Source organism: Triturus cristatus, chromosome 10 (assembly GCF_964204655.1).
Source record: "Triturus cristatus chromosome 10, aTriCri1.1, whole genome shotgun sequence".
Classification (NCBI taxonomy): Eukaryota; Metazoa; Chordata; class Amphibia; order Caudata; family Salamandridae; genus Triturus; species Triturus cristatus.
The window spans coordinates 258,336,361-258,363,587 of NC_140593.1; positions in this window are offsets into that span (position 1 = coordinate 258,336,361).

A 27,227-nucleotide genomic window follows, 5' to 3' on the forward strand; every position below is an offset into this window, starting at 1 on the left:
ACCTTAAAAATGACCCTCTTTTCCACTGGCAACCAGTGCAGTTCTTTCAGGGCATTCTCTGAGTTTGCTCTTCTAGGTAGGCCGAGTACCAGTCGAGCTGTGGCATTTTGTACCCTCTGTAGTTTGGCTAGTCCCCCTTTGGTGGTTCTAAGATATAAAACATTGCCATAATCCAATTGCGAGGTTATTGTCGCGTGGACAATGGTTTTCCTGGCATTAGAAGGCAGAAGGTCAATGATCTTTCTCAGAATTTTTATAGCTCCATAGCATTTGCCCGCAACCCTATGAATCTTGTTGATGAAGTTCAGCTCGGAGTCAAAGTAGATTCCTAAATTTTTAACTTCAGTTTTAGGGGTGGGCAATTGTCCTAAAGATTCTGGCCACCAAGCAGATGACCAGATCGTTGGCGATCTACCCACAACCATTACCTCTGTTTTGTTTCCATTTAGTTTGAGGCAGTGGTTGGACATCCAGTTCGCGACTTCTGATAGGGATTTCGAGAAACGAATGGCTGCTTGCTCCTCATTAGCTGTGTATCGTCAGCATATGAAACAATCGATACGTTATGTTGTTCCACATGCTCAGCTAAGGGACTTACATATAGGTTAAAAAGGGTAGGACTCAATATAGAGCCCTGATGAACCCCCTGAGTAAGAGACATACTCTTAGATAGGTAAGGTTTCTGAGCCACTCTAAAACTTCGGCCAGAGAGGAAGGACACCAACCAGCTCAAGGCCTTATTCCTAATGCCACATGCTTCCAGTCTTTGTAGGAGCAGCTGATGTGATACGGTGTCAAAAGCCGCACTGAGATCAAGAAGGATCAGTGTGGCAGTATCACCTTCATCGGCATGTTTCCTCAGTGCTTCCGTGGCATGGAGTAATGCCGACTCGGTTGAGTGAGCACTTCTGAAACCTGACTGTGAAGGGTGTAGTAGATCTTATTTATTTATGTGATCCTGTTAATTGTTTGTTGGTTATTTTCTCCGCAATCTTTGCTACGAAAGGCAGTAGAGAGATGGGCGAAGGTTTTCAAGTACAGTATGTTTAATTTGAGGATTCTTTTTCAAAGGTTTAACAATAGCCTGTTTTCATTTTGCGGGGACCAAACCTTCTTGGAAGGAGCGAGAGATAATATCTAAAATATGTGGCATAATAGGGTTGGCTCCTTCCATAATTATATCAGGTCTTGCAGCATCTAGGGGGGAGCCAGATTTTATTCCTCTAGCTATGTCCGTGAGTACAGCTAGACTGTGTATAGTAAATTCGTCCAGCGTCCCTTCTACGTAAGGTTTCTTGTCAGAGTTAATTGTGCTGGTACCTAATCTGGCCTCTATAGGGAAGGTTTCGTAGATGTTCTTGACCTTCGTGGCAAAGAACTCAGCAATCTTATCACAGCTCTCCCTAGAGGTAGGTTGTTCATTAAACTCTTTCTGTGTTTTCAGTGACTTCAATATGGTAAATTGTTCCTTAGGGGCATTCCTGGCTCTTTGAATTTTATCTGTATAGAATGTGCCTCTGATTTTCTTAATTTGTGAGTGATATCGTTTAAGCTCATACTTGTACTCTTCTCTGGCCTTGTTGCAGTAGTCCTTTCTCCATGTTCGCTCAAGCTTTTTACATTTTTTTTTAGCCTCTGCCAATTCTTTATTAAACCATGGTGCGGTAGCACCCAGCCTTTTCGGGATCCTAGTGCTCCAAGGTGCTATTTGGTTAAGTGTCTCGGAGCCTTAGCGAGGCGTTGAGTTGTCTGGCATCTGTTCTGAGAGGCTTTCAGCTGTTCGTGGGACTTGGCGAGGCTCTGTGTTGTCCGGCGTTGGTTCCGAGAGGCTTGCAGCCATGCGGCGGGACTTGGCAAGGCTTTGCGTTGTTCTGCGTTGGTTCCGAAAGGCTATGTAAGGTTTTGCGATGCTTTGCGCCAATTCTTGCAGAGATCATTTGCAAAACACACTTATGAGTCCCTTTAACTGGAGGGAGGCACCGCAGGCAAGGGTAGGATTCACAGCTAGTACAGTCCAGCAGCACCAGCAGAGTTACAGGAAGTCTTTGTGTCCCTGAGACTTCTTACCAAGAGGCGAGCAGACACAAGCCCTTGGAAAAACTTCACAAGCAGGATACACAGGAAAGTCCAGTCCTTTGTTCTCTCCTTGGCAGAAGCAGCAACTGCAAGCTAACCCAGTACAGCACACACAGCAAAGGGGTAGTACTCCTCCTCACAGCTTTCCAGCTCTTCTCCTTGACAGAGGTTCCTCTTGATTCTGGAAGTAATCTAAAGTTCTGGGGTTTAAGGTCTCATACTTATACCCCATTTTCTCTTTGCTCTGTTTTTGGCAAGGGTCTCTGAGCCCAGTCAAAATCAGTTCTGTCCTCTCTGGCCCAGCTTCACTACAAGAGATGGAGACAGCATTGTGCAAGGGAGACACAGCCTATTCAGGTGCAAGTGAAACTCCCCCGACCACTGTAATTGCAGACCAGGCCTATTCAGCCCAGCTATAAATCACCCAGGAAAGGCAGGACATACCGTAAAACCCCTTGGGACAGTCTACAGTGAAAGCACATCTCCAGGTCTGTCACTCCAAAGCCAGACAGTGAATACACAAACAGGCAGAGGCGCACATAATCGTTAAACAAGAAAATGGCTACTTTCTAAAATTGGCATTTTCAAATACACAATTTAAAAATCATCTTTACTAAAAGATATGTTATTCAACTCAGAGTCAAGGGAGCCTAAACTCCATTTTCTCTATCTTGTCCTAATGTAAAGTTACACTTGTAAAATGTTGCAGTGCAGCTCCAATGCTAGCCTATGGGACAAACAGCCCTTCAATAGTGAAAAACAAAATTCACATTATGTCACTATCAGGACATGTAAAACACATCAGTACACGTGCTACCTTTTAAATATACTGCAGCGTGCCCATGGGGGTACCTGCCTTCGGCCTACCTTAATGGTGCCTTAAATGTAATAAAAGGGAAGGTTTGGGCCTGGAAAGTGGATGCACTTGCTAGGTTGACATGGCAGTTCACAACTGCGTGCGCAGACACTGCAGTGGCAGGTTTGAGACACATTTACAGGGCTACTCCTGTGGGTGGCACAACCAGTGCTTCAAGTCTACTAGTAGCATATGATTTAAAGGCTCTGGCACATTCAGTGCACTTTACTAAGAACTTACCAGTAAATCAAATATGCCAGTCATGGATAACCAATTATAATCATTATTTTGTATGCGTATTCGTATATGCTGTACGACAGCTAGTGTCATAAAAGCTATAAAAAAACATTAATAAAGAAATGTAAAGGAAAATACAAGGTAACATAAGGTACAACAACACAAAGTGATAAGTGCAAGCGATCCATAAAGGTACACTGTTGGTCCCTTAATATACAATATAGTTGTTGAAAGCTACGTAATAAAAACGTATACAATTTGTTGAACTTGGCCCTTTTTGCAGGGTCATCCCTGAACTTTTTGCCTTCCTCCTGTATTTTCTCTGACCTGTTTTTGTTGATTTTATGACTCTGGGCACTTTACCACTGCTGATCAGTGCTAAAGTGCATATGCGCTCTATGTTAAATTGATGTATTGATTAGTGACTCCATGATTGGGTTATTTGATTTACTTGTCAGACCCTAGTACAGTGCATCATGTGTGCCCAGGGCTTGTAAATCAAATGCTGCTGGTGGGCTTGCAGCACGTGTTGTGCCACCCATAGAAGCAGCTTGCAAAGTTTGACTTAGGCCTGCCATTGCAGAGTCTGTGTGCAGTCTGTGACTGCCATGTTGACTTGGCAAGTGCACCCACTTGCCAGTCCCTTAACCTTACCTTATCTTCATATCAGACACCCCTAAGGTAGGCCCAAGGGCAGGGTGCATTGTAAGTATAAGGTAGGACATGCTCTGGTGTGTGTAGCATGTCCTAATAGTGAATTACAGACATTTTCGTTTTTCACTATTGCAAGGCTACCTGTTCCCCATAGACCACAATGGGCAGTTTGATTATTACATCTTATAATCCTAACTGACTCAGGGAACTAGGTAGAAATTCAAGTTTAGTATGCCTGAACTCGGAATGATAAAATACATCTTTTAGTGAAGTTGGTTTTAACATTCTGTGTTTGAAAATACCACTTTTAGAAAGTAGGTATTTTCTTGCTTAACTGTCCAAGCCAGCTTCTGCTAGGCTGTGTATTGTGTGTCTGGTTCTGTGAGTGACAGGGGCTGGGGAATTATAGGAGAGAGGGTGAGTCAGCACATGGCTGAATAGAGAGATCTGCATGTAGATGGGTGGGAGGGGCTGCACCTGGGACCTCAATAGGGCTGTGCCTTCCCTCCACAATGCTGGCTCCACCTCCTGTGATGCGTCTGATGTCCATGGCCTGCAATGTGAAACAAAAGAAGGAGTCTTGTCAACAAAGTGCTCCAGGACTAACCAGAACTGGTGTGGACTAGGCAAAGACCTATCTGCCTTCAGAGAACAAAGAGAATACCAGTATAAATATGGGAACCCAGGCCCCAAGACTTTACATCACTTCTGGAACAACAACAAGAAACCTTTGCCAAGGAGAAGAACCAAAGGAAACTGTAGGAGTGGGCTGCCCTTCTGCCAGTGTGCCGTGTTGCTGGGTTGGCCTACAGTGGTGTCTTCAGTGCCAAGGAGAGGAGAAGGAACTTTTGTGTGTACTTCATCATCTTGCACAATATTTCTCCAAGGGCTTGAACTTGTGCTTGCCTCCTGCTGAGGTCTCAGGAACAACAGACTTCAACACCAGCTCCCCTCTGAATTTCCTTGCTGGGAATTCTATCTGCAGAAGCCTGCGTGTCGCTGGGAGCTGGAAGAGCGATGCAACGAGAAGAAGCGTGTCGTCGCCGCAGCTGTAGTCATCGCATCACCGGAGAAGCGTGCCGCCGCCGCATCTCCCAGAAGCGTGCCTTCGTCACATCTGTCTGCTGTCGCATTACTGTAGAAGCGTGTCGCAACCGTGTTGGTGGCCGTCGCATCATCGGAGAAGCATGTCGCAGGGCCAGTCACGGCTCCAAAGTAGAGAGTTGCCGCAAGGCTGCCAGGGCGTGTCGCATCGTCTCAACGTCGTTGCATCAAGGGTGCCATCTAATCGCATCGCACCGGATTGCTGCATCGCATCGAGGCGCCATCTTGCCGCATCGCTACCGGGCTGCAGCACGAGAATCTACGCATCACCTCCTCTCCAGTAAGGATCAAGACGCATCCCCTACTCTGCGCAAGCATTGAGGCGCGACGCATCATCTCCCCCTGAAGCAAGGAACCGATGCATCTCCAATGCTGCGAGCCTTTTGTTTATTTTGCGTTACGCATCCAGGTACTTTTGTGAGAACTGTGTCGCATTCACCATCAACTTGAACTAAGTTAACTCTACCATCTTTTAGTCAATTTTGAGTACAGTATTGTGTATTATTGTCGTGTGTGGTCTTGTGTTAAGTCCATATAGAGAATACTTATTTTTATAAAACCTATGTGGTGTCCATCTGTAGTGTTTTCACTGTATCACTGTATGTGTTCACAAATGCCTAACACACTGCCTCTGAGATAAGCTTTTCTGCTTGTGCCAAGCTACCAAGGGGGCATGGGTTATCCAGTAGTGTAATCCCCTTTCCCTGACTTAGAAGAAAGGGTCCCTATTTGGTCAAAGGTACCTACCTCTGCCAACTAGAGACCCACAGTTCTAACACAATTCATTGATAAAAGCATACAAAAGTTTATACTACAAATAGTTACAAGAAAATAGTAGCATAACAATCCTTCATGTTGTGGGCCTCATGACAGGTGCAATATAACACCTCCAATGCACGCCTGGGAAAAACGAGTAAAGCCCTCTTAGTGTGACAACATGGGGAGTCAGATAAAATTGTGAGTGCATAAGGTGTAGTTTCAATGGAAGGCTAAAAAGCCATCAGGCATTACCACAATTTCATCTCTTCTTTATGCAGTCGAGTGTAGGGCTACTCCTGACAAGGTTTTCTGCCATGCATGGATGAGAAATGTGGCCACACCACACACAAAAAAAGGTCTAGAATCAGACCTAAGAATGCTCAGGGCAACCCGATGGTCATGTGTGCCCAGTTGTCGGCAAATTGGTTTTAACCATATGGATATTGGAGCGTTATAAGCCGCACAAGCAAACATAACGTGTGCAACACTTTCCATCGGGGCTCTGCAGCAAAGACTGTCCTCTGATGTCTGGTTGGGTGGATGCCATTTTACAGCTGTCGCGCAGACAGGGAGCATTCCGAACCTAACATGATTTTACAATGTCCTGCCCCTCAGAACCTGGATTATGTCTAGATAGGGCTCACGGCATATAGTCTGTTTATGTAGATAAAATTCTGCCGTCAGTCTGCCCACATTAGGTCTGCAGGTTTTCTGACGATCCACCCATTCCCAGTATGACCGTTTGAGCTCCTCTTTGCTTGGTGGTTCCTGCCTGTTCCAATGTCCTTGAAAACCCAGGGCTGACAGTGCTTTCTTAATGTTAGAGATCCATCCAATTCTATGGCCAACATCTATTTGTATGACCTCAGTAAGGGCTTCAGCATACTTAGAGAGTTCAGGGGTCCACCTGATGCGAGCCCAAAAGAGCAGTGGGGGCAATCTTGCTGTGTCTCCAATCAATATTTACACATGGAGCATATGCACTTTAGCACTGATTTGGAGTGGTAAAGTACCCAGAGTACCAAAGCCAACAAAAACAGGTCAGGAAGAATTGGAGCATGAAACAAAAAGTTTGGGAATAACACTGTAAAACAAAATAAAAATTCCAACACTAAGGTACTCTCAGTTTAGCTCAATCTTTCAAACTAAATGAAATCATAACACATATAATTCCGTTTAGTTCTCCCCTTACAAAATCCGGTGGCCAATCTGGATCATATATGTCCATTTGAAACATTAAACCCTAAACAATTTGGACATCTTGTAAACATATCAATTTTCAATACATATGTTTTAAAAACATCAACACATAGAAAAGTAAATCTGCCTGTTTTTCAGCTTTTTAGCACCATGCCTCTATGAGATACCTATTAGACGCAAGTTACCATTAAACTGTAGATCCAAATGTTTGTGCAGAAATGACATGGAACCCACTAATTTCATTCCCATTGACACGGCTGTACACATCCAAGACTGTGGTCAATGGTGATAGTGAGGAGGGGGGACCAGGAATAGGGAATTAGGAGAAAGTACTCAGACATTATCTGATTACAGCCACATAGCTTGTCTCATCAAATGGGTGTTTTGCAGTCTCTCATGAGTGACAACCGTTTTATATTAAAGCAGTTTTTTTTACATGGACTTCACATGAATGGTAACATGACAGAAATTCTAAAACTACCCAAGACTCAATCGAGCAATAGGTGCATTATAGTTAACACTTAACGGATCAACGGCACAGTACCTTTATCTTTCAGGAGCCAAGGGAATTGTTGTGAGACGTCTGTTCCAATGATGTATGCACAGTTGTTAAAGCTCCACACCTTAACTTTAGCAAAGGTTCACCCCGGATTTGTAAATAACATGGCAGAGGCCCAAGAGACTGTTGCTACAGCACAACATAGAGGGAGAGGCAGAGTTGCAAGAACCAGTTCAAGAATCCAACAATAGTTTCCCCCCTCAAACAAATTAATATAACTCTTTCCAGCTAATCACTACCCTGATACAGTTCTGAGGACATGCTGGAAGTGGATTCATGGAAATTCTTTGAAGTGACACAGCAGCAAAGTCTTAAGTAGCGTCACAAGTCGAAAACATTTGAGAAGATGACCTCAGTATCTAGCTTGTAGAATCTCTCAGCCTGAGAGCCAGGAACACAGGTGATGAGTAGAACTCAAGCAGAAACATCCTCTTGTCAACAGGGACAAACGTCAATCAGCTGGCTATTCCCTCGGTCTGACATCTATAGACTGTGGGTACACAAATCCTGCAGTAGATCTTTGAATCCCAGAATTCTCTAATCCTATGGTTGATCCTCAAAATCTGGGATCCTCAAATCCTGCAGTGGATCCTAGGATCCAGTTGTAGCCTGCTCTTTAGCTGGGGCATAACGTTATGGTTTTTGGGATGCCTACATGTGGACAAAACTGGCTGTACTGGTAGTGGGGAGGAGTTAGAACTGGGCAGCACACATGTGAAAGCTACAATCCTGTGTAGCATGACTACTGGCACACCAGCGAAGGTTACATCCTGAGTGGCAATGCCCTCAATAAGGGTTGGAAGGGAAAAGTTGCTGGGATAATGGCTAACAATTGGGTGGAACCCATCTGCTGCTGTTTTACTATTCAGAATCCCAGGAACCTTCACTCTTCTCCCGTGATCTGTAACTGAATGGGGCTATTTGAAGCGCATTAGCTGGATGGGGATTGATGATCTAGATTCTAGAGGGACAAATGGGTAAAACACTTCACAGCATTATTTCACTATCAGCCACTGATCCTGCTATCCGGTTTGTCATACCATACTAGAAGATTGTGGTGAGGCAAAGAACATAGATTATGAAGAGTCCTAGGAATCCCTAAGTGGGTGTCTCTAAGTACACCCCTATGCCAGGCAATAAGATAACTTACCGGCAAAACTGCAGGTATGTATGTGGGCCTGCATCATGACCTTGTAAGACGAGATGACTAGAGGACTATGCGCAAGTTGGTTTATTTCTGTTCCCCTCCCTAATTCAAAATCTATAGGGCACTACTGCGAAGTCATGTAAAAACTTGGTAACGCATTTACCTTCCAGCACAAAATATTTTATTTCAGGAAAGGTTCTCTTAAATTAGCTTAAATATCTCTTTGTTTTACTTTGCAACAAGAAGAGGTCCATGTCTGGCACTTGGGCATTCCAACACTACCACCCATGGTTTGGACTAAAAGCAACATGCACAAAGATTATCAATCATGTCCTTGTGTCAAATGATAACACTTTATTGTGGCAAATGTGTCAAATATAAATAAAGATGTTTAAGAAAAGGATTTTTTTTTTATATTTATATTTCGGAGAGTTCAACAAACACGATATCATGGAGATTAACAATATAAATGCTACCTGTACATATACTGATTATACAATTAATTACAGTTTAAATATAGTTAAAAAATGAACGAGTTAAGGTAATACATCGCTTTTTGAGTTCACAGTAAACATGTTCATATTCTTTTCAGAATTTACTATTGCTCGTTTCTCTATGACTTCCCAAGAATAATACTTTTATATTTTATGACTCCTCTCCCCCCAGTGAACATCAAAATAATTCCCATTAATCTATACTTGGACTTGGGGTAGGAGCCTGACCTTAGAGCACATCCTTTTTTCAAATCTCGAACTCTACACATTTTATTCAAACATTGCTGAAAAGTTGGAAATCTTTCATATCACAAATTCTACAATATCAGAGACCTAATGATACTAAGGCAATAATAAATAAACGTTTCTCCTGTAAAAGGCTGGATATAATGTTCGGGGAGTATCCTATAATGGCAATGTTGATGTCAATATCTCCCTCTATATCTAAATTAAGCTTACAGTATTTCTCAATGTCATCCCAAAATTGTTTTATTTTTGGGCAGTACCAGATAATATTGGTCCAATTACTCCCACCTTTCACTGTGCATCGAAAGCACTTAACTGGTATCTGAGGGCATAATTTATGCAAAAATGCAGGAGTTCTATATAATAGCAATTTGGCATAGAATTTCATCTCCTAAAGTTAGCTCCTCCCATTAATATGGCATTTAACTTGTTGATCTTATTCCAAACATCCGTCGAAAGCTGAAAGTTCCCTTTAGTTTGTCATTTAGCCCGAGCCTTTTCAAATGTTCTATTAATATTTTCACTGAGAGTGGATATCCAACCACTAACTCATCTCTGCATATTTGATTCAAATAATTTCAATCAATTTGATTCCAAATACTGTGTTCAATGTCCTTCCAATTTTCCAGACATCTGATTTAATAAAATCAGCAATCGTGGAATATCCATTCCTTCCCCAAGCATTGGCCTGCTTCATATGTATATATCCATCAATCAATAGCGTGGAGCCATTAATCAGAGGTATTTTGAAGTGCTTAAACATTTGTGCATTTTGTTTTAATAACCATTGCACACTCATACTTTATTATGGTTTTTTTACCAATCTTATTAGATCTAGAATTTAATATTCTCATAAAAATCTTATCATAAAAGGTTATCTGTACTAGAAAGACTGGAACAGCTAGTAAATCTATAAGTATTATATGCAAAGTTTGCACAGTAATATTCCTTTAAGTTAGGAAGCACCATAACTCCTTAAAAAATAGGTCCACACGATACATGATAAATGCACTCAATAGACTATGGCAGTTGAAATGGTGCTGCCACATACATTCACACACATCTCACCTCACAATTCATTATACTTGCTTATTTATGAACGGCAACTGCAAAAGATACTCTTGGAAAGTAATAAATACTCTAAATGTTCCTTGAATGAGGCAGCCATTTTACCTGTCATTGTGTCAGTTCAAAAGATAAAAAAAAAGGAACTGCATGTGCTGTGAGAGCTGTGCCCAGAGGAACACAAATCATCATGTCTCCATATGTTAGACCTACTACTAATGAATTCACACATCTCCCAAGGTCGCAATGGAACGAAAGACATGGCTCACATCCTCCTAACCCAAGAGGGCAATCAGGACCAGAGAACATAAAACATATTCAGTGCAGTGTATGCTCGAAGTAGCTCAGTGAGCATTGGCCATATTCACTTTGCCCTGGTATGTGGTGTACTGTCATTGATCTCTCTCTTGGGTGTGCAAGGTGGATCTCACTGCATGCAGTTTCGGCACTCTGCACTGTAGAGCTGAATTGAGGCAAAGTCAGCAGCTGATTTCTACTTCAACAGATGCAAACAACATGAGGCAAAGTGCTCCATTTTTCCCTTTATTTTCTTCTCCATCTCACCTCAATGCTTCTCATCGCACAGTACACATTGCCTCTGTAGGGAGATGCATTGTGAAGGAGGTATACTGCCATTACAAATTAAGTCCTTCACCATAAATGTGTATGTATAATATCCCAATTAAACATGGCATATCTTTCTCAATCAATTAATCAATCAATCAATCAGTGTTTTTGTAGAGCATGACTAATCAATTGTTAGGGTCTCAAGGCACTGGTAACAACACTAAGGTACTCTCAGTTTAGCTCAATCTTTCAAACTAAATTAATTCATAACACATATAATTCTGTTTAGTTCTCCCCTTACAAAATCCGGTGGCCAATCTGGATCATATATGTCCATTTGAAACATTAAACCCTAAACAATTTGGACATCTTGTAAACATATCAATTTTCAATACATATGTTTTAAAAACCTCAACACATAGAAAAGTAAATCTGCCTGTTTTTCAGCTTTTTAGCACCATGCCTCTATGAAATACCTGTTAGACGCAAGTTACCATTAAACTGTAGATCCAAATGTTTGTGCAGAAATGACATGGAACCCACTAATTTCATTCCCATTGACACGGCTGTACACATCCAAGACTGTGGTCAATGGTGATAGTGAGGAGGGGGGACCAGGAATAGGGAATTAGGAGAAAGTACTCAGACATTATCTGATTGCAGCCACACAGCTTGTCTCATCAAATGGGTGTTTTGCAGTCTCTCATGAGTGACAACCGTTTTATATTAAAGCAGTTTTTTTTACATGGACTTCACATGAATGGTAACATGACAGAAATTCTAAAACTACCCAAGACTCAATCGAGCAATAGGTGCATTATAGTTAACACTTAACGGATCAACGGCACAGTACCTTTATCTTTCAGGAGCCAAGGGAATTGTTGTGAGACTTCTGTTCCAATGATGTATGCACAGTTGTTAAAGCTCCACACCTTAACTTTAGCAAAGGTTCACCCCGGATTTGTAAATAACATGGCAGAGGCCCAAGAGACTGTTGCTACAGCACAACATAGAGGGAGAGGCAGAGTTGCAAGAACCAGTTCAAGAATCCAACAATAGTTTCACCCTTCAAACAAATTAATATAACTCTTTCCAGCTAATCACTACCCTGATACAGTTCTGAGGACATGCTGGAAGTGGATTCATGGAAATTCTTTGAAGTGACACAGCAGCAAAGTCTTAAGTAGCGTCACAAGTCGAAAACATTTGAGAAGATGACCTCAGTATCTAGCTTGTAGAATCTCTCAGCCTGAGAGCCAGGAACACAGGTGATGAGTAGAACTCAAGCAGAAACATCCTCTTATCAACAGGGACAAACGTCAATCAGCTGGCTATTCCCTCGGTCTGACATCTATAGACTGTGGGATACACAAATCCTGCAGGAGATCTTTGAATCCCAGAATTCTCTAATCCTACGGTTGATCCTCAAAATCTGGGATTCTCAAATCCTGCAGTGGATCCTAGGATCCAGCTGTAGCCTGCCCTTTAGCTGGGGCATAACGTTATGGTTTTTGGGATGCCTGCATGTGGACAAAACTGGCTGTACTGGTAGTGGGGAGGAGTTAGAACTGGGCAGCACACATGTGAAAGCTACAATCCTGTGTAGCATGACTACTGGCACACCAGCGAAGGTTACATCCTGAGTGGCAATGCCCTCAATAAGGGTTGGAAGGGAAAAGTTGCTGGGATAATAGCTAACAATTGGGTGGAACCCATCTGCTGCTGTTTTACTATTCAGAATGCCAGGAACCTTCACTCTTCTCCCGTGATCTGTAACTGAATGGGGCTATTTGAAGCGCATTAGCTGGTTGGGGATTGATGATCTAGATTCTAGAGGGACAAATGGGTAAAACACTTCACAGCATTATTTCACTATCAGCCACTGCTCCTGCTGTCCGGTTTGTCATACCATACTAGAAGATTGTGGTGAGGCAAAGAACATAGATTATGAAGAGTCCTAGGAATCCCTAAGTGGGTGTCTCTAAGTACACCCCTATGCCAGGCAATAAGATAACTTACCGGCAAAACTGCAGGTATGTATGTGGGCCTGCATCATGACCTTGTAAGACGAGATGACTAGAGGACTATGCGCAAGTTGGTTTATTTCTGTTCCCCTCCCTAATTCAAAATCTATAGGGCACTACTGCGAAGTCATGTAAAAACTTGGTAACGCATTTACCTTCCAGCACAAAATATTTTATTTCAGGATAGGTTCTCTTAAATTAGCTTAAATATCTCTTTGTTTTACTTTGCAACAAGAAGCGGTCCATGTCTGGCACTTGGGCATTCCAACACTACCACCCATGGTTTGGACTAAAAGCAACATGCACAAAGATTATCAATCCTGTCCTTGTGTCAAATGATAACACTTTATTGTGGCAAATGTGTCAAATATAAATAAAGATGTTTAAGAAAAGGATTTTTTTTTATATTTATATTTCGGAGAGTTCAACAAACACGATATCATGGAGATTAACAATATAAATGCTACCTGTACATATACTGATTATACAATTAATTACAGTTTAAATATAGTTAAAAAATGAACGAGTTAAGGTAATACATCGCTTTTTGAGTTCACAGTAAACATGTTCATATTCTTTTCAGAATTTACTATTGCTCGTTTCTCTATGACTTTCCAAGAATAATAATTTTATATTTTATGACTCCTCTCCCCCCAGTGAACATCAAAATAATTCCCATTAATCTATACTTGGACTTGGGGTAGGAGCCTGACCTTAGAGCACATCCTTTTTTCAAATCTCGAACTCTACACATTTTATTCAAACATTGCTGAAAAGTTGGAAATCTTTCATATCACCAATTCTACAATATCAGAGACCTAATGATACTAAGGCAATAATAAATAAACGTTTCTCCTGTAAAAGGCTGGATATAATGTTCGGGGAGTATCTTATAATGGCAATGTTGATGTCAATATCTCCCTCTGTATCTAAATTAAGCTTACAGTATTTCTCAATGTCATCCCAAAATTGTTTTATTTTTGGGCAGTACCAGATAATATTGTTCCAATTACTCCCACCTTTCACTGTGCATCGAAAGCATTTAACTGGTATCTGAGGGCATAATTTATGCAAAAATGCAGGAGTTCTATATAATAGCAATTTGGCATAGAATTGCATCTCCTAAAGTTAGCTCCTCCCATTAATATTTCATTTAACTTGTTGATCTTATTCCAAACATCCGTCGAAAGCTGAAAGTTCCCTTTAGTTTGTCATTTATCCCGAGCCTTTTCAAATGTTCTATTAATATTTTCACTGAGAGTGGATATCCAACCACTAACTCATCTCTGCATATTTGATTCAAATAATTTCAATCAATTTGATTCCAAATACTGTGTTCAATGTCCTTCCAATTTTCCAGACATCTGATTTAATAAAATCAGCAATCGTGGAATATCCATTCCTTCCCCAAGTATTGGCCTGCTTCATATGTATATATCCATCAATCAATAGCGTGGAGCCATTAATCAGAGGTATTTTGAAGTGCTTAAACATTTGTGCATTTTGTTTTAATAACCATTGCACACTCATACTTTATTATGGTTTTTTTACCAATCTTATTAGATCTAGAATTTAATATTCTCATAAAAATCTTATCATAAAAGGTTATCTGTACTAGAAAGACTGGAACAGCTAGTAAATCTATAAGTATTATATGCAAAGTTTGCACAGTAATATTCCTTTAAGTTAGGAAGCACCATAACTCCTTAAAAAAAATAGGTCCACACGATACATGATAAATGCACTCAATAGACTATGGCAGTTGAAATGGTGCTGCCACATACATTCACACACATCTCACCTCACAATTCATTATACTTGCTTATTTATGAACGGCAACTGCAAAAGATACTCTTGGAAAGTAATAAATACTCTAAATGTTCCTTGAATGAGGCAGCCATTTTACCTGTCATTGTGTCAGTTCAAAAGATAAAAAAAAAGGAACTGCATGTGCTGTGAGAGCTGTGCCCAGAGGAACACAAATCATCATGTCTCCATATGTTAGACCTACTACTAATGAATTCACACATCTCCCAAGGTCGCAATGGAACGAAAGACATGGCTCACATCCTCCTAACCCAAGAGGGCAATCAGGACCAGAGAACATAAAACATATTCAGTGCAGTGTATGCTCGAAGTAGCTCAGTGAGCATTGGCCATATTCACTTTGCCCTGGTATGTGGTGTACTGTCATTGATCTCTCTCTTGGGTGTGCAAGGTGGATCTCACTGCATGCAGTTTCGGCACTCTGCACTGTAGAGCTGAATTGAGGCAAAGTCAGCAGCTGATTTCTACTTCAACAGATGCAAACAACATGAGGCAAAGTGCTCCATTTTTCCCTTTATTTTCTTCTCCATCTCACCTCAATGCTTCTCATCGCACAGTACACATGGCCTCTGTAGGGAGATGCATTGTGAAGGAGGTATACTGCCATTACAAATTAAGTCCTTCTCCATAAATGTGTATGTATAATATCCCAATTAAACATGGCATATCTTTCTCAATCAATTAATCAATCAATCAGTGTTTTTGTAGAGCATGACTGATCAATTGTTAGGGTCTCAAGGCACTGGGGGTGTAGAGTTCTGCAGTTCATTTGAAGAGCCAGGTCTTGAGGTCCTTCCTGAATTGAGGCAGTGACAGTGATTGCCTGAGATGCAGAGGCAGGGAGTTCCATGTCTTTGCTGTGAGGTAGGAGAAGGATCTTCCTCCATTCGAGGTCTTCTTGCAGATTCATGTGACAGTAGCCAGTGCCAGTTGGGCAGAGCAGAGATGTCTGCTGGGTGTGTAGGAGAGGCGGTGGCTGAGGTATGCAGGTCCGGTCTTGTGGAGGGATTTGTAGGCATGCGCGAGGTGCTTGGAGGTGATTCTTTTGTTGATCGGGAGCCAGTGAAGGTCTCTCAGTTGACTGGAGATGTGGCTGTGGCAGGGGATGTCGTAGATATGTCTGGTGAAGGGGTTTTGGATGTGCTGCAGTTTCTTTTGGAGTTTTTGGGTGGTGCCGGTGTAGAATGCATCACCATAGTCAAGCATGTTGCTGAAAAGCGCATGGGTGACAGGTCTCCTGGATTCAGTGGGGATCCACTTGAAGATCTTCCTAAGCATGTGAAGCATACAGAAAGAGGAGGAAGAGATGGTGTTGATTTGGCAGTTCATTGAGAGCGAGGAGTTAAGGATGATGCAAAGGTTACTTGAGTGGTCGGTGGGTATGGCTGGTTCTGAGCACTGTGGGCCACCTGGACTCATCCCAGGTGGAGGGGTTGGGTCACAGGATGAGAGGTTTGGTTTTGTTGGAGTTGAGTTTGAGGCAGCTCTCCGTCATCGAGGCAGCTACTGCCTTCATCCTGTTATGAAAGTTGCTCTTAGCGGCTTTTGGTTCTTCAGTGAGTTTCTGACAATGGCTGCAAGTGGGGCCATGTAGATGTAGAAAAGGGTGGGGCTCCGTGAGCCCTGGGGGACTCCGCAGCTGATCTCTATAGGTTCAGAGGAGAAGGGTGGGAGCATGACTCTTGAGGTTCAGCTGGAGAGGAAGGAGTGGATCCACTGTAAAGCTTTGCCATGAATGCCGGTGTCTTGAAGTTTTGTGCAAAAGGTGTCGTGGGAGACGCTGTTGAAGGCAGCAGAGAAGTCCAGGAGGATGAGTGCTGCCGTTTCACCTCAGTTGAGGAGAGAGCAGAAGTCATCAGTTGTGGCAAGGAGTGCAGTCTTGGTGCTGTGGTCGCTTCTGAAGCCTGATTGGGAGGGTTTCCATTGTGTGGTTTGTTTTTAAAGGTTCAACAGTTTTCTCAGATTGTTTTAGGCATTTAAGGCTCAGCTAGCACCAGAAGACTTGATTCACAATGATTCTGGTTTCTTTTTTCCAGCTGGTACAACACTCTGTTTACTGCGATATTTTTATTTCCTATGTTTCTTCTTTCGGTCTCTATTTCAGTTTAATTCTACAGCTCTTCACTGCATATGTTGGCCCTGTGCAACTTGATTCCTTTCAACACTTTCCAGTGTTTCTGGTCCAGATGACTGTGAGCTTTTTTGCATTTCATTCGCTCTTAACTATGTGAATGGGGTGTTTTATGTGCTCTTTGGCTTTTCATCTTCTTTAAGTGCACTACTATGGAATAACTTACTAGTCTTGCATACTTTTAGCAAGTGTAGTGCCCTTTCTTCAACCACCACAAGTGTATATGAAGAAATAAAAAATATGCCCATACCTTCTTTGCCCTCTCTATCTGCTGGGCAGCCAAATACCTAAATTAATAAAAGGAAGAAAGGAAGATCAAAGGGGCCTACCAATTTTCAGCAGAATAAATAAGTCAATTGAAGAAGCTATAAACGTTGATGAAAATGTAACAGTCTTTGGGCCATCAAATATGTCCAACAGTACCAAACTAGCATACCTCCAGGGTATGCCAAAACATGAACTGCGACAAATGGGATGGGATTCTAGGTTTTGGGCAGCACAAAATACTATTTGAAAGGTGCTAAATCATTCAGACATTTCTGTAAACTACATTAATCATGGTCCTATTCTTGACCGCCAGACAGTGAACATATTTGGCTTTCCATAATCTCACATGGATTCCTTTTGGGGGCTGTGATGTTCAAACCAGGGTTTCAAACATATACTTTTTTTATGGATATGCATGTCTGTATCCCCAAGAATTGTTAGAATATTCCTCAACTATATTGAAGCAAGTATGAAAAAGATTCTAAGGTCACATGTCAGATGAAGAATGACTTTCTATAACTGTAAAGATGGAAATTAGCCATTCCTGGTCATGTTCCTGTAATGCAAACAACACATGAGTTTCAACTCCCGTGCAATTGTAATACGATGACTGAAAAATCGAATTAAGAAGCTGATCCAGAATTCTTCTGGTGAAATTCAGAATTGAACAATATAGTCTTGTTCTTATCACCTTTCAGTTTCAACTGAGTATTGAACTTCTGGTCTTGGATATCCCAAAACAGCCACTCAGACTCCGATACTGGACAAGTTTTGGAAGTACATCATAATTGGAAGTCAATTTCTGACTTGGTTGAATCACTCAGCAACCTCCTTTCAAGTCAAAATTACCTCACTATTTATTCCTCAAGCAAGCGCATATCTGAAAAGGAAATTGAGCAACCAAGATTTAGATGTTATAGCTATCTACCTACATCATTACGCCCCAATATGCAAGTCTTTGACTTCAATTGACCTGCTGTCTAATTGGTAATTGTATGTAAAACAAATCCGATAAAGTCCATAACAAATCACTTCCAAGCAACCCGATGAACAAAGGTTTTTAAAGTTTGTGGCTAAACGTAAACAACTTTTACGAGTTGTATAGAACAAATTAGAAATTTTTTAAGACCCACATGAAAGAAAAATTACACGACACAGCTATTAAAAAAAAGTTGCAGTGTTGAAAGCTCATTGTATAGTAGTATTATAACCCCCTCAGAGAGCTCCTTGGATGGTTATCCATGAACTTCTATATTCAGAGCACATTCAGTCCATAATTATTAGGTGTATCTGCCAGTTTGATATCCCAATCAAAGTAGCCTGTCTCCTTAAGTTTCCAGGATTGTTTTAGGCACTTATGGCTCAGCGGTCTCTGAAGGCACTGAATCACAATTATTCAGATTTCCTTTTTTCCAGTTGGTTCATAACCCTTTCTAGTGGAATATTTTTATTTCATATTCCATATTCTCCCCCACTTAGTCACTTTTTCCGTTTCAGTCTGCAGCTCCTACTTCATAGGTTGACCATGTGCAACTGGATTCCTTTCAGCCCTATCCAATGTTCCAAGTCCAGATGAGTTTCAGCACTTAGACATTTTTACTCTTAACTATTTCAAGGGGATGTTTTTATGCCCTGTGGTTTTAATTCCTCTTTAAGAACATCATTTTGGAAGAACTAATTAGTCTTGCTTACTTTTGAAGAGTGGAGTGCCCTTTCCTCAACTATCAAAAGTGTATAACAAAGCAGTAACCAGCATTCAGCAATCATACCGATGCACAGTTCAGTTGTTGGGCTTTTTGCTTCTCATTTTATCCATTAAAAGTAGGTCTAAATAAAAGGATAGCTTCACCTACGAAAGTAACACCACGACCATTTTTGCAAAATCCATATCACTGTCAGTTTATTTCCATCATTTTAACCCGTTCGCTGATAGGCCTTACCCCACCCCCTCTGCTAAACCTTTTTTTGCTATTTGGGGTAATTCACTCTTGGGCCCTGTAACTTTTTGACCACATGAGGTATCCATGCCAAATTTGCGTCCTTTTCTTCAAACATCATGTGGATTTTGTCCAGTGTTTGTTGATTTCAGGTTTTGATGATTCCCCTAGATTGGACCCAGAAATTGGCCAAAATTCAGCTAAATTTGGTTTTTTGTTTTGGAAAAATTGGGAAAAAGTGTCTGTTTTTCCCTGTAAATAGTATCAACGAAGGGTTTGTGGTGCTGAAATCACTATCTTCCCGGGTTTCAGGGACTGACAGACTTTTGTCAGGAAACCTACATTTTGCACACAGAATGGCATTTTATGGGACATAGCCTATTTTTTATGCTTTTAATCTCCTTCCAGTTAGTGGTAGAAATGGGTATGAAAGTAATAATGGATCCTGGCAAACTACACGTTTCAGAAACGAAGACAAGATTCTGAATCCAGCAAGGCGTCATTCGTGTAGATCATTTAAGGTTATTTCATAGAAACTAAGAAAAATAGAAAATTAGTTGAAAAAAACAGCTATTTGTGCCAACGTTTTCATCTGTAACTTCTGCTAAGTATGACAGATTTTTGAAAGCAATATACTGCTACATCCGCTAGACCCGTCTGGTTGTGGGTATATACAGGATTTGTAGGTTCACCAAGAAGCTGAGAAACCCAGAGCCAATAACTGAGCAGCATCTTGCCATGTTTTTTTTTTCATTTTGCACCGGTGAGTGAAAAATAGATATGAAAGTTACCTATTTATTTACGAAATGGGATCAAAATATAGAGCTTAGAAACAGTAGCTATTTGGACATCCCCGAAATTGTGTGTATCCATACTAGCATGTGAATTATAGGACATTTTTCAAAGAGACTTCTTTTTTACACATTGTCTTACATTTGGAAGGCAGAAATGCATCAAAAGTCAATAGGTAATAACAGTTGCTCTACAATTCTGCGTTCCCCTAAGTCTCCCAATAACAATGGTACCTCACTTGTGTGGATAGGCCCAGTGCCCGTGACAGGAAAAGGCCCAAAACGCAATGTGGACACTCCACATTTTTACAGTCAAAACAGACCCTTCTTTTGCAAAGAGCCTGGCTGGGGTTTTTGAACCCTAGCTCAGCCGGCACCTAGGGAGATGTAACAAACCTATTCATTTTTTAAAACTAGACACCCATGGGAATCCAGGATGGGGGTGACTTTTGTGGCTCTCACCAGGTTCTGTTACCCAGAATCCCTTGCAAACTTCACACTTTGTTAAAATAAAACACATTTTCCTCAGATTTCTGTGATGAAAAGTTCTGGAATCTGCGTGGATCCACATAATTCCACACACCCTGCATTCCCAAAAATCCACAGCTAGGCACATTGTGAAAAAAAGGCCAGTGCCTAGTGGGCTTTTTGCCGGCCTCGGGAGAGCAGATCCGGGGCTATTTCCCTGATATGCCCCCAAGGGGGGTAAAAAGACTGTGGTTATTTTTTGGTTATGTATAAAAAAATCCAGCGTAAGACCCGGTGCCTAGTGGGCTCTGTGGGGGGGTAAGAAAGGGTGCGGCAATTTTTTATGGGGGGTTGGGGTAATTGGCCTGCCCATTCTGGGCAGCACCCACCCCTGACCTTTGTAAAAAAAATCAACCCCTGGTGCCTTTTGGCTTTTCTCCCTCCCCGGGGGTGCAGATAAGAGGCTATTGCCCCCTATGCCTCCCGGGGGGCAAAAAGGCGTGGTAATTTTTTAGAGGGTGGGGCATTGGCATGCCCATTCTGGGCAGGCCCCACCCCTACATATTAAAAAAATAGTAATCATGTGTGCCTAGTGGGCTTTCTGGCCCCCTGGGGGTCAGATCAGGGGCTACTGCCTCCTGGGGGGAGCAGAAAGACTGCAGCATTTCTTGGGGTGGGTGGGGGCATTGGCATGCCCATTCTGGGCAGCCCCCACCCATAACTTTGAAAAAAGAATTCCCAGGTGCCTAGTAGGCTTTCTGCCCCCGGGGCCTGGAGATAAGGGGCTATTCCCCCCTCTGCCTCCCAGGAGGTAGAAAGACAGCAGCATTTTTTTTTGGGGTGGGGGCATTGGCATGCCCATTCTGGGCAGCCCCCACGCCTGACCTATAAAAAATAATCCCTGGCATCTTGGGTGCTTTCTGCCCCCCTGGCGGGGAGATTGAGGGCTACTGCCCCTGGCAGAAAGACTGGCTGTGGCAAAATTAAGAGGGAGAGCAAAGGCCCTTGCCCAAGGGGCTGTTACCCCCTCCATGGGGGCTAGTGAGAGGATCCCTGCAGGGATCCACTAGGGATTCTCTCTTTTCCAACGATACCTCTCCCAAGTGTTTCGGTGCTCGGGGGCTGAGATAGCCTCACGAGCACTAAAACTGAAATACATTTTCAATGCAATGACAACAGCGCACAATGCGCGTGACCGTCACTGCATTGAAAATAAAAAAACGGCCTCGGGAGGTTGGAGAAACTCTTCCAAACGTCCCGAGGCCAGCATAAAAAGGAAATCCCTCTGCTCTATGCAGCAGAGGGATTTTGTGCACCTGTACTCATGATGGAATGGTTCCGTCATGAGCACTGGAGCACTGGTGTTCATGATGGAACCATTCCGTCATGAGCACCCAAAGGGTTATTCAGGGGCCTAACACTCTTGTTATCAAGGACAACATTTAGCTTATGCTTCACAGCTGAAAATACACAATCAGGCCCTCATTATGGGGATTTGGTGTAGGACAGCGCAGCAAGTCAGCTTGCTGCACTGCCCCACTCCAAAGTGAAAGGGCAGGAATACATTGTATTTATGTAATACGGTGCTTTCCTGTGGTTTCCCTCTGCAATGTTGCTGATGCTGCAGCTTAGCACCAAAGCAGGCACCCTTGTACCATGGAAAAGATCTCTCTACTGGGGTGAATGTATGACATTGTTCTGCATTCTGTCCATCAACTGTTGTTTTTGCATTTGTCACCCTGAGTGGGAAGGGTATGCCCATGCGTGGGTCCCGTGCCCTCCATGCCACTGGAATCAAGCTATCCTGGCTGAAGAGGGGTAAAACGCAGAAACCAGTCCTAGGATGCTTGTTTCCACTCCAGGGAGGACCTGGCTTGGCAGTTCGGGCTGGACTGTACCCATGAGGCACACTGGTCAAGACTGATTTGCATATGACTGGGTTCAAACTGGAATGGCATGGTGAGCAAAAAAACGATGGATTTAGGCCCAGATCTCTGTACTGGGGTGAATGTATGACATTGATATGCATTCTGACCATCAACTGTTTTTTTTTGCATTTGAGTAATGGTTGATCATTTTTTTTCCCTGGAGGTGATTGGCCCTTTCACACTTAGCCAGATTTAAGTGCAGGGTCCTCTCCTTTTTCTGGTTCTTCAGAGACCAGAACAGTCACTTTAGTTAACAAATAAAATCATATGCAAAATACTGCAAATCTGTTTCTCTATTCCTTTTTCAACAGCAATGTTCCACACATCTATCTTGCTTGGGTGATGATGGCTGTTCTGGGATGGAGTTACTGAGTGCCAGGAGGAGGATGGAAGAACTCAGGGTGTGAGCTGCTGGACTATCTCTTCAACAGATAGAAGAAAGAAGTTATCAACTACAGTTTAAAGGTAAAGCAAGAGTCTGAGGCCTAGTACTCAGCTATGTGGAATGGAGAGAGGTGCGTTTATTTGTGACATGCTGCTGCTGTGTGTGTGTGTGTACGTGTGCGTGTGTGTGTGTTGGACTTGCGGCAAAAGTGAAACTCTGAGCCCCTCTCTTGTTTTTTATGTTTTGCCTCTGAGTCTTCTGGATACACGCCTCAAGAACCTTACTGTCCTTCTCCTTGACTCTAAAATACAGTTTATGTTTAAATCTACAGGTCTTCTAGTCTCCTGCATGAACAAAAGATGAAAGCTGAGTTCAACACTCCTGCTTATCTATCGGGCCAGTCCAGAAAGGCAACCAAGAGTGGACATTAAAGATGCACCACCTAATTTTGCAATACATTATGCATTTATCTGTACTCTGTCGTACTCATTCCTTTGTTTCCTTCCACAATGGATGGATGACAAATGATGTGCTGCTCATTGTCCAAATAAATGTTGTCCTTGTGTAGTGGTTGGCTTTGTCAAACCTTTCTCCAAATCCCCTTTCCCATCCATTCAGCAAACCACAACCCTCTTCCTCTGGGCTGTGTTATTTATTGAGGTATGGCTTAATTTAAACCATCAATGGATCACACACTTGTTGGGGTGGATGTGGTAAAAGCAACACCAACTTACTGCAAGATCTTCTAAGCAAATGTTCACACTGGCCCAATTTACCCACCCACACATAAAAAGTGATCCATAATTTAGATTTAGAATGAAGCATAATAGTCATCATCATCATCATTCAGGCCTTGTGTTGTGTAACTGTAAAAGCTTTTCCACTTTTGACTTTAAGTCTATTTTTTATGACTCGAGGATTTTGTAAACACTAATACCTCCTTATTAGGCAAAATTCACTACTATTGCTATATTTTGTATTTTATTATTATCAGGAATTCTTTTTGTGGCTTCATGTAGTACTCTGGAGTCATTTCTTTGTAAAGCTTTGATTTAATATTAATATAGTCCACTAACTCAGTCTTTTTATTTCTATTTAGTTGACTACGATGAATAATCAATCATTCAGATTAATCCTATATTTGGAGCTCACCTGGGTGGGACTGGAAGTGGGATGTCGCTTGTGAAGCTGTGATGCCTTCCCTGTTATGGCTTCAACTATATTCAGGTAAGACAACTATAGAGTGAAGTAAACTAGTTAACCTAGTATGTAACTAAATAATTGCACTGAAATGCATTATCACACATTTTCGCCACTGACTGCACTCTGCTCTGATAGCGCTGAAACTGGCTGCCCGCTACGCTAGGTGCTAGCGTGCGCCGGCGCTCAGACACCTGTGTGCCCCCGGGATGCAGCAGACTTCACTTGCGGCCAGCAGCAGAACAGTTAGTAAACAGTTAAAGATCTGCTCTCAGACAGTATTCTACAAATGTTACAATTTGCCCTGCAGCCTGCATTGAAATTCCCGCTGGCTGCGCGGCTACAGTGAGTCACTGACTCTGACTGCCCAATTACCGAGACCCGGGCGTGGCCTGCCCTCAGCAGTACTTGCGTTACAGGCTGTGGCGCCACATGGGGGGACGATCGGATGTGACCTCATGAGTCCTGCAACAGACAAGTGAGGTCGGTCAGACGCAGCGTGGGGCCTGGGACTCATCTGAAGTCGCCTCCATGATCAAATTTAAAATTAATCAACATCATGAACCCGTGACGACTGGACTGAGGGCTGAAGAATCATGCCTGGCTGCCGGATGAGTCATTGCGGTTTGGACTGGAGTCGGCCCGCAAATATAAGTAAGTGCCTGGCTGACAGAGACGTAATCATTCTCACTGACTCTCTCGAAATTCTACAATTAATTAGCAGCGACAGACTGAGCGAAAGCTGGTAGCATGCGCATTCACGCTGCTGCAGTAGACTTGGGGCCGGGGCTGGGTCAACTTGCTCTGTCTACAATGTACAACATACTCTTGTCCGTGTGGCATTCTTAGATGAGACGTCAGTTACCAGAGTGTGTAATGATTTGCACAAGCATTGCTGCTGCTGAGACTGCCTGAAACTTTTGCAGGCCACCAGCGTGCGAGCGGACCGCAGATGAGACGTGCGGTGCGTGTATTGTATTTGGCATCGGGCCTTTGACCTGGCTGACCCCGGGACCCAAGCCAACGCACTGGACAGACTATGGGCTGACACTGTACTACTCTGCTGCAGAGTGCTGTCCTCCAGTTGAATTTAGCCTGGGGGGAGGGGGGAGGCTCGGGCTGCTGACCGTTATACTGCTGTTGCATTCACTGATTCTGGGTTCACGTGACATGGCGTCACAACTGCAACAGTATGTCCTTTTCCTGACAGGGGAGACAGCCTGGAAGTTAAGTTACTCCTGAGGCAGGCGGGGCCAGAGTACGAGCTGGTGGCAGTTATGAATTTGTTACTTTCGTTTGACCAGCAGCTACTACTCGCAGCGCTGCCTGTGCCCAATTGGTCACAGTGCCTCATCATGTCACTGCTCTGCGACTGGACCTGGTCGGAAAGGAGAGGTTGCATTAAGACTGAAAGTGTCATCACGGAGACTGCTGCGTGTCTCAATGAGGTATTATTAGTTTTAAAACTTTACAGTCTGACAGACACTGAGCCTGTAGCTCTGGTCTCTGCTCTCCAGGTTCAGGGTGGTGCTGCAGAGGCAGGGCTAGGTAGGCTCCATTCAGCTGACTCTTGAAGGACCACAACCCCTGCATTGTATTGGTTTCAATCACCAGGGTTCAAGTCTACTTCAAAGGCAATGGTAAAACAGGTTGAGCAAGTGGTAGCACCAATGCCCATCCACAGGATGTTCCAGGAGTATCTGGATGATCCAAAAGAGGTCTAAGTGGATCAGAATCCATCAATGTATTGGTATGAGAAGATGCACCAGTGACCAGACATCAGCTGGCTGGCAATAAAGTACCTGCCTTGTCCAATAGCCACTGTGTCCGCTGAGCGTGTGTTTAGTGCAGCTGGTGCAGTTGTTACAGTGAGAAGGACTCGCTTCTCACCTCAAAGCATGGAGAGATTGACTACGATCAAAATAAACCAACATTTATACTGCACAACTACATTGTTCCTGAAACAGACAAGGAGGAGGAGAATGATTAGCCAGAAATTCAATCAAGAGTGTTAGCTGACCAACTTCTGGATGACCCACCTGAATATGACGATGAACTCTACTTTCTGGGCTAAATATGCCAGTGCCCCTATAAAACATTTTAATTATTTCTCATATATTTAAAAAAAAGTAAAAAAGGAGCTAGTGGAACAGTATTATTTCTGTGCTGCCTAAGCACTTTTTTGTCACATATATTGCCAGATTGCATTTGGAGGAGTGTGCATTGAAGGCCCCTCCACAATTTCTCCATGACATTGGAGACAATGCCTACCCCCTCACATGGCTATTGCCTATCCCTTTTTGCATCACTAAGCATTGTCAGGTCTGTCGCAGAAAGATTGTTGATGCAAAATTAAAATGTGTTGCCTGCATCAAAGATGAATGCCTAATACCTAAACTACCTGTGCTTGGATTGGAAGAGGCAACTACAACTATTGCAGCGGTGAGTGAGTGATTGTGTCAGTAATGATGGTTGATATGGTAGTGGACAGTTTGATTGATTTGCAATGTTTGGGGCCTGAGTAATGGTCATTCATTTTTTCCCCTGGAGGTGATTGGCCCTTTCACACTGAGCCAGATTTAATTGCAGGGTCCTCTCCTTTTTCAGGTTCTTCAGAGACCAGAACAGTCACTCTAGTTAACAAACAAAATCATATGCAAAATACTGCAAATCTGTTTCTCTACTTCTTTTTCAACAGCCATGTTCCACACATCTATCTTGCTTGGGTCATGATGGCTGGTCTGGGATGGAGTTACTCAGAGCCAGGAGGAGGATGGAAGAACTCCGGGTATGAGCTGCTGGACTATCTCATCAACAGATAGAAGAAAGAAGTTATCAACTACAGTTTAAAGGTAAAGCAAGGGTCTGAGGCATAGTACTCAGCTATGTGGAATGGAGAGAGGTGCGTTTATTTGTGACATGCTGCTGATGTGTGTGTGTGTGTGTGTGTGTGTGTGTGTGTGTGTGTGTGTATGCGTGTGTGTGTGTGTGTGTATGTTCACGTGTGTGACTTGTGGCAAAAGTGAAACTCTGAACCCATGTCCTGTTTTTTTTGTTTTGCCTCTGAGTCTTCTGGATACACTCCTCAAGAACGCCTCAAGATCCTTACCTTCCGTCTGTTCTTCTTCTTGACTCTAAAATACAGTTTATGTATCTCGTCCTTGTTGCCAAGTGGAAGGAAGACGGCAGGTAAGCATGTCAGAGAAACTTTATTTCTCCCCAAAAACTCTATCCTGGAACCCAGCAACAACATTCCAATACCCCAAGATTCTACCCTAAGCCCACAACAAGCATAAAACCCAATA